Source organism: Capra hircus, chromosome 29 (genome assembly GCF_001704415.2).
Source record: "Capra hircus breed San Clemente chromosome 29, ASM170441v1, whole genome shotgun sequence".
Taxonomy (NCBI): Eukaryota; Metazoa; Chordata; class Mammalia; order Artiodactyla; family Bovidae; genus Capra; species Capra hircus.
Window position 1 is genome coordinate 37,755,593 of NC_030836.1, and position 6,552 is coordinate 37,762,144.

The following is a 6,552-nucleotide window of genomic DNA, read 5'->3' on the forward strand; positions in this document are numbered from 1 at the left end:
GGGTGGCAGTGCTGGGACTTCCCAGAGGACAAGATCCCTGTTCTACTAAACTTTATCAATGCTCAATATTGTTAGGTGTTTGGAAACATGAGTTTTGTTTTGGAAGTGGTAGAGTAATATTCAATGGAAGGACTGATGCTGAAGATGAAGCTCCAACACTTAGGCCATCTGATGTGAAGACCCAGCTCTTTGGAAGAGACCCTGATGCTGGGAAAGATTGTGGGCAGAGGAGAGGGAATAAAAGGATGAGATTGTGAGATGTCATCACTGACTCAAAGACATGAGTTTGAGGAAACTCTGCAAAATAGTGAAAGACAGGGAAGCCTATTTTGTTGCCAAACATGTAATCACAAAGGATCAGACATGACTTAGCAACTGAAAAATACCAATGAGGACACAGAGTCCACTGAAGGCTCTGGTCCTGGTTGGAGTGGAGAAAGACTTGAGCGGAAGGGGAGGCCTCCCATCCTCTGGTGCAGGTCCTTGAATCCAAGACAAGGAGCACGAGATTTTGAATGTTTTACCAAACATTGTTTTCCAAAAGCACAAAAAGTGTTTTCTGCAGGAGAAAGAGCTTTGACTGAGTTTGTTCTCTAGATTTTACTGAGGGATTTGAAAGGGATTGGGGGCGGGCTGAGTCTGCAAAAACCAGGTGACCAGCTGCTGTAGGGCAAGGTTTGTGGTAGACATTCTGCACTAGGTGGAAAACGAATCCAGAAAAAGTGTTCCTTCTGGCATGTAGATGCCAATGTATCACATTATTTCAGCAGATCACTTCAATGTTGTTTGTGGGCAAGCTAGAAATGGACGGTGCTTTTGTCAATTTCTGTGGGTAGTTAGATGACTAAATATCTGGTTACTTCATTGCATGGTTGAAATCATGCTTGAGAAAGAAAACTAGATCAAGTCCACACGTATTTGGTAGTTAAACAGCAAGCATAGGAAGGTTTCTAAGGCAACTGTAGGTAATTTAAACATGAGGGGCCAAATAGGGACAGTTTCGTTTAACAAGCTGAGATTGGACTGTACAGGTTGCCATAGTTGTTGCTATGACAAGAAGCCATCACAGCTAGTTGTTGCCACCCTGGAGATGTGCAAAATGGAAAAGAGACCAAAAGCCTTACAACTCGCCTTGCAGTGTGATTTCAGGCTAGAAGTAGTTGACAAAGAAAGGCTGACTGGTAAGGCTGAGGAAGGGAGTGATCTGAGCCAGCAATCATTAGCTCTTGTGGGAGCCCAGAAAACAGAAGCATCGGTTCAGTCAGAGTTCTGGGTCAGGTTCAGAGATAGATGCTATTTGGCTTGAATCAATATTTAGCCTTGGGGATGGCAGCCATAACCTCTAAACAGAAGATTTCCCTCTCACCAGGTGGCAGAATAATTCATATTTGTTCCAGACTCAGGAACCCAGAAAGCCCTCTCAGGGCCACTTGTTCTCAGCAGGTACACATGCAATCTAGAAGGTGGAACTATCATCATGGTGCCCATTTTCCAGATGAGAAAACTGAGGTTAAGTGACTTGATCAAGGTCACACTGCTAAGCACGTGAAAAGCCAAGCACAAACCCAGGGTAACAGTGCTCAAATTGTGTGTTTTTGCTCCACACCCACTGGGAGTGGTGGGTGGTGATCTGGCACCAAACTTAGGCAGAAGCAAGCAGTTTTCAGGCTTAAATTGAAGTAGTGAGGAAAACCACTAGACCATTAAGCTATGATCTAAATCAAATCCTTTATGAATTTATAGTAGAGATGAAAAATAGATTCAAGGGATTAGGTCTGGAAGCCTGAATAACTATGGTTGGAGGTTTCTAACATTGTATGGGAGGTGGTCACCAAAACCGTTCCCAAGAAAAACAAACGTGAAAAAAAAGGGGGTTGCCTGAGGAGGCCTTAAAACAGCTGAGAAAATAAGAGAAGTGAAAGGCAAAGGAGAAAAGGAAAGATATACCCAATGGAATGCAGAGTTCTGGAGAATAGCAAGGAAATATAAGAAAGTCTTCATAAGTGAACACTGCAAGAATTAGAGAAAAACAATAGAATTGTAAAAAGTATAGATCGCTTCAGGAAAATTGGAGCTACCAATTTTATGAAGTGGAACACTTCATAAAAGGATGGACACTATAAAGTTCAGAAAAGTCAAAGACCTAGCAGAAGCAGACGAGATTAATAAGAGGTGGAAAGAATGCACAGAAGAACTGTACGAAAACCATCATAATGACTGGCATAGTGATGATGCTTGGGTAAAGCACTCATCACTCATGTAAAGCCAGATATACTGGAGTGTGAAGTCAAGTGGCCATAGGAAGCATCACTACAAACAATGTTAGGAGAGGTGATGGAATTCCAGCTGAGCTGTTTAAAACAACCTAAAGAATGAGACTCTAAAAGTGCTCTATTCAGTATGTCAGCAAATTTGGAATACTCAGCAGTGGCCACAGTGCTGGAAAAGGTCAGTTTTCATTCCAATCCAAAAGAAAGGCAATTCCAAAGAATGTTTAAACTATCACGCAGTTGCTCTCATCTCATTTGCTAGCAAGGTAATGTTCAAAATCCTTCAAGCTAAGCTTCAACAATACATGAACTGAAAACTTCCAGATGTACATACTGGTTTGAGGAACAAGAGATCAAATTGCCAACATCCATTGGATCTTAGAGAAAGGGAATCCCAGAAAATATTTCTGTATGCTTCGCTGACTATGCTAAAGCCTTTCCCTGTGTGGGCCACAACAAACTGTGGGAAATTCTTAAGGAAATGGGAGTACCAGATCACCTTTCCTATCTCCTGAAAGGCCTGTATGTAGCTCAAAAAGCGGCAGTTAGAATAAGACACAGAACAACTGAAAGATTTAAAAGTGGGAAAGCAGCGTGACAACGTGTACATTCTCACTCTGGTTATGTAACTTCTATATAGGATACATTATTCAATATGCTGGACTGCATAATTCACAAGATGGAATAAAGATTGCTGGGAGAAATATCAACATCCACAGATATGAAGATGACACTGCCCTAATAGCAGAAAGCAAAGAAGAACTAAAGAGCCTCTTGAAGAGGAGAGGAGATGCAAAAACTGGCTTAAACTCAACATTTAAAAAACTATTTACAAAAAGACACTCAACATTGGTGGCATGCTATCACAGCATGTCATGGCTTATGGATGAGGGAAAAGTGGAAACAGCGGCAGATTTTATTTTCTTGGGCCCCAAAACCACTATGGACCTTGACTGCAGCCACAAAATGAAAAGACATGTGCTCCTTGGAAGGAAGAAAGGCTATGAAAAACCTTCACAGTGTACTAAAAAGCAGAGACTCACTTTGCTACAGAGGGCTGTAGTGTCAAAACTACGGTTTTTCAGGTAACCAGGTACCGATGTGCAATCTGGACCATAAGAAAGGATGAATGGCTAAAAATTGAGCTTTTGAACTGTGGTGCTTGAGAAGATTCTTGAGAGTCCCTTATACAACAAGGAGATCAAACCAGTCAATCTGAAAGGCAGTCAACCTCTAACCCCTGCTGTCTTAGCTGAGGCATCTACTGAGGGCTTCAAGGTGGAAAGAATGGATGCTTCCACTGCAAAACTGCCTAACCATGGCAGCTCCAAGCAAATATTTTGTAGCTCCACATCTGGAGGAAGCTCAGAAAGGCTGAAGTCAATATGTACCCTGGGTACCCGTTACAGGCATTGAATTCTCCCCAGCAGCACTGGAGGCCAAGGAAGGGGCATTCTGGGCCCTGGAGGAGGGGGATGGCTCAGGGATCCACTGGGGCCACCACTTACCAAGTAGGACTGGAAGGGACAGAGCAGGCATATGTGGCAGAGAGCTGGTTGACAGGGGTGTGGGAACAAGAAGGAACCAGCTCTGCATGAAGTACCTCACCCAAAATCCCCTGGAGGAGAAGCCCAGTGATAAGGTCATCTGAGATGGGATGAAGAGAGTCTATTTCATTACCCTTATAATTCCTCTGAATGAGGATGTGGTGGCGTAGGTGGGTCATCAAAAACTCTTCTATGGCCTAGACCGTCTGCCAGTCGCTATCCTTGGGACTGCCTGTTCCCAGCTTCAGGCATGTAATTCCAGAGGAAATTGACAATCATGTGTGCTGCTGGGTCAGGGCCAAAAAGCCTATCATAAGCAAAGCCTATCATAAGCCTATCATGTAAAGCCTATCATAAGTCCCCATGTCCCTGCCAGGATGGCAGATCTGGGGCTGTACATGTGATCTGAGGTGGGTCATTCAGATAACACCTTTAACTCTGATGTCTGCAATCTTCTTTCATTACTAGGTGATGCCTTCAGGATTTAAAACCCTAGGGCAGATAGCTTGGACTCCCTCACAAGGTGTAGAAGCCTTAAGGAAGAAGGTTGCCGGGCTAAGACCAACAAAGAAGTGTGAAGGGAAAGAGTGAGAGTGAGAGAGAAGTGATGACTTCTGATTTCTTTGATCCAGTCACTGAGATCTTTGCATTTGCTCTGATTCTTGTGTCCTGGATTCCCAGAATCATTTCAATGAATTTTCCTTTTCTTGAAGCCAGCTGGAGTATGGCTACTCTCAATTTTGATTCAGACTTGGTTTTAGAACCTCCCTGATCATTCTATACCTCCCAGGCACAAACAGATGCACCCATTTTGTTTCAGCACCATTACGTGTGAAATCCTTTATTCTGTACTGAGAATAGGGTGTGCAGACCACCAAATACAGTTCACCAGCATCCTGGGAAGGAGTGTTCAAAGGGATGAGTGAGTGTATGTTAGGAGAGGCCTTTCTGATTCCTGAACCACTCTAAGCATTTACACTGCCCGTGCCAGGCCAATCCTGTCATTTCCTCGATCAAAGACTGAGAAATACAGCCTCAGGAAGACGTCACCCAGGATCCAGGTCTCTCTAGATGTCCTCACTGTGTTCTCTTTGAAAGTTGTATAGCAGTTGCCTCTAGAATCCTGGGGGAGTCAGAGACATATACCCGTCAGCATGAGCCCTTACCAGTGACTCCCCCCAATACCCAGAACCAGCACAGTTTGTTTTATTTCCCTCTTTTGGTAAGTATCTCAGCAGCAGGGGATATGAGAGTTCAACCAAAACCAAACAGGGGCAAGGACATGAGGTTGCCATGAGGAAGGGTGTGCGGTGAGTGGAGGACTGGGAGTTGGGGAAACAGAGGAATGAAAAAACAACAATGTCCTATTGTAGAGCGTAAGGAACTATATTCAATATTCAGTGATAAATCACATGAAAAAAGGATAAGAAAAAGTATTTTTATGTGTATAACCACACTTTTTATGTGTATCACATTGCAATGCAGCAGAAACTTAACACAACACTGAAGATTAGCCACACGTCAATATAATTTTTTAGAAAAGAACAAGTGTGTCCATAGTTCTCCTCACTTCCTGTTTCCTTCCTTCTGAGTTCTGCTCCTTGTTTTCTCTGCAGAGAATGCTGGTTCTCCTCCTGCATCCCCACAATCCATACTTCATTTAATAATTTTATTTTGTATTGAGTATAGCTGATAACAATATTCTGAGTTTCAGGTGGACAGTAAAGGGACTCAACCATATGTATCTGGTACCCTGGTCCCAAAGATATCCTCCCAATCAGGCTGTCATATAACTGAGCGGAGTTCCCTGTGCTACACAGCAATTCGTTGTTGGTTATCCATCTTAAATAGAGCAGTGCGAACAACACGTTAACTCAGGCACTCTGTGAAGCCTCCTTTGGCCCACACTCACCCTCCTTGGCCACTCCAGGCTTGGTTGGGTAACATACCTTGGTTCCCCATTCCCAGTGGTCAGTCCCTAGCCCTCATCACCCCTAGTTAGTCCTCAGTACCCCAGTGCAGACCTCCTTGAGATGCCATTTGCATAAAACCCAGTGCAGTTCTGCCTAGAGCCAAGCAACCCTCCATATGGCTCAATGAGTTTGCGGTTTTAGAATCCCTGAAGTTCCCTCTCTTCCTCAAAAGCCTTCTTTGAGCCCATCAGCCTGATCTGAACTCCCACAGGGAGCTGACATGAAGCCTCCACCCTGTGGCGGGGCTGAGCAGTCACTGTGCACCCTTTATTCACTTTAGTATTCAACCTCCCCACAGAGGGGTTGGGTATCCCAACTCACAAAGGAGGCACCTGGCCAGAGTAAGGGGAAGATGCAGCCGAGTACTAGGCTGACCATGTAATTTATCATCCAAACCAGAAAAAACTTGAGAATGGAAGGGAGCCTGTTAACTTATGCTGGGACATCACACTGGGACTGTCCCCAGCCATTTCTCTTGTAACATGGCCTATTTCAGGGACTGCTAGAGCTGACTTCCATGTTCATACAGCTAAGGGTTCAGATTGAATTGAAGCTCTTTGAGGACTGAGGACCTTAGTGTTCCCCTCTCCTTGTGATTCCCACCATACCAGCATTGTGTGGCGTCTCCATATTTATTTCAGGAAGATCAGTGTCCAGACGGCCCTTTAATCTCAAATGGTTGGTTTTCTGGCAGTCACTTAACTCAGCACAGGGCTCATCAGCATCTGCAATGGTGTGAGATGGCCACTAGAGGTGTCTCCT

General features: G+C 44.2%; 1 pseudogene; it reads right to left on the reverse strand.

Moving 5' to 3' along the window:
- The window catches only part of LOC102181378, a 73,941-nt pseudogene continuing 72,179 nt past the window's right edge, over positions 4,791-6,552 (reverse strand).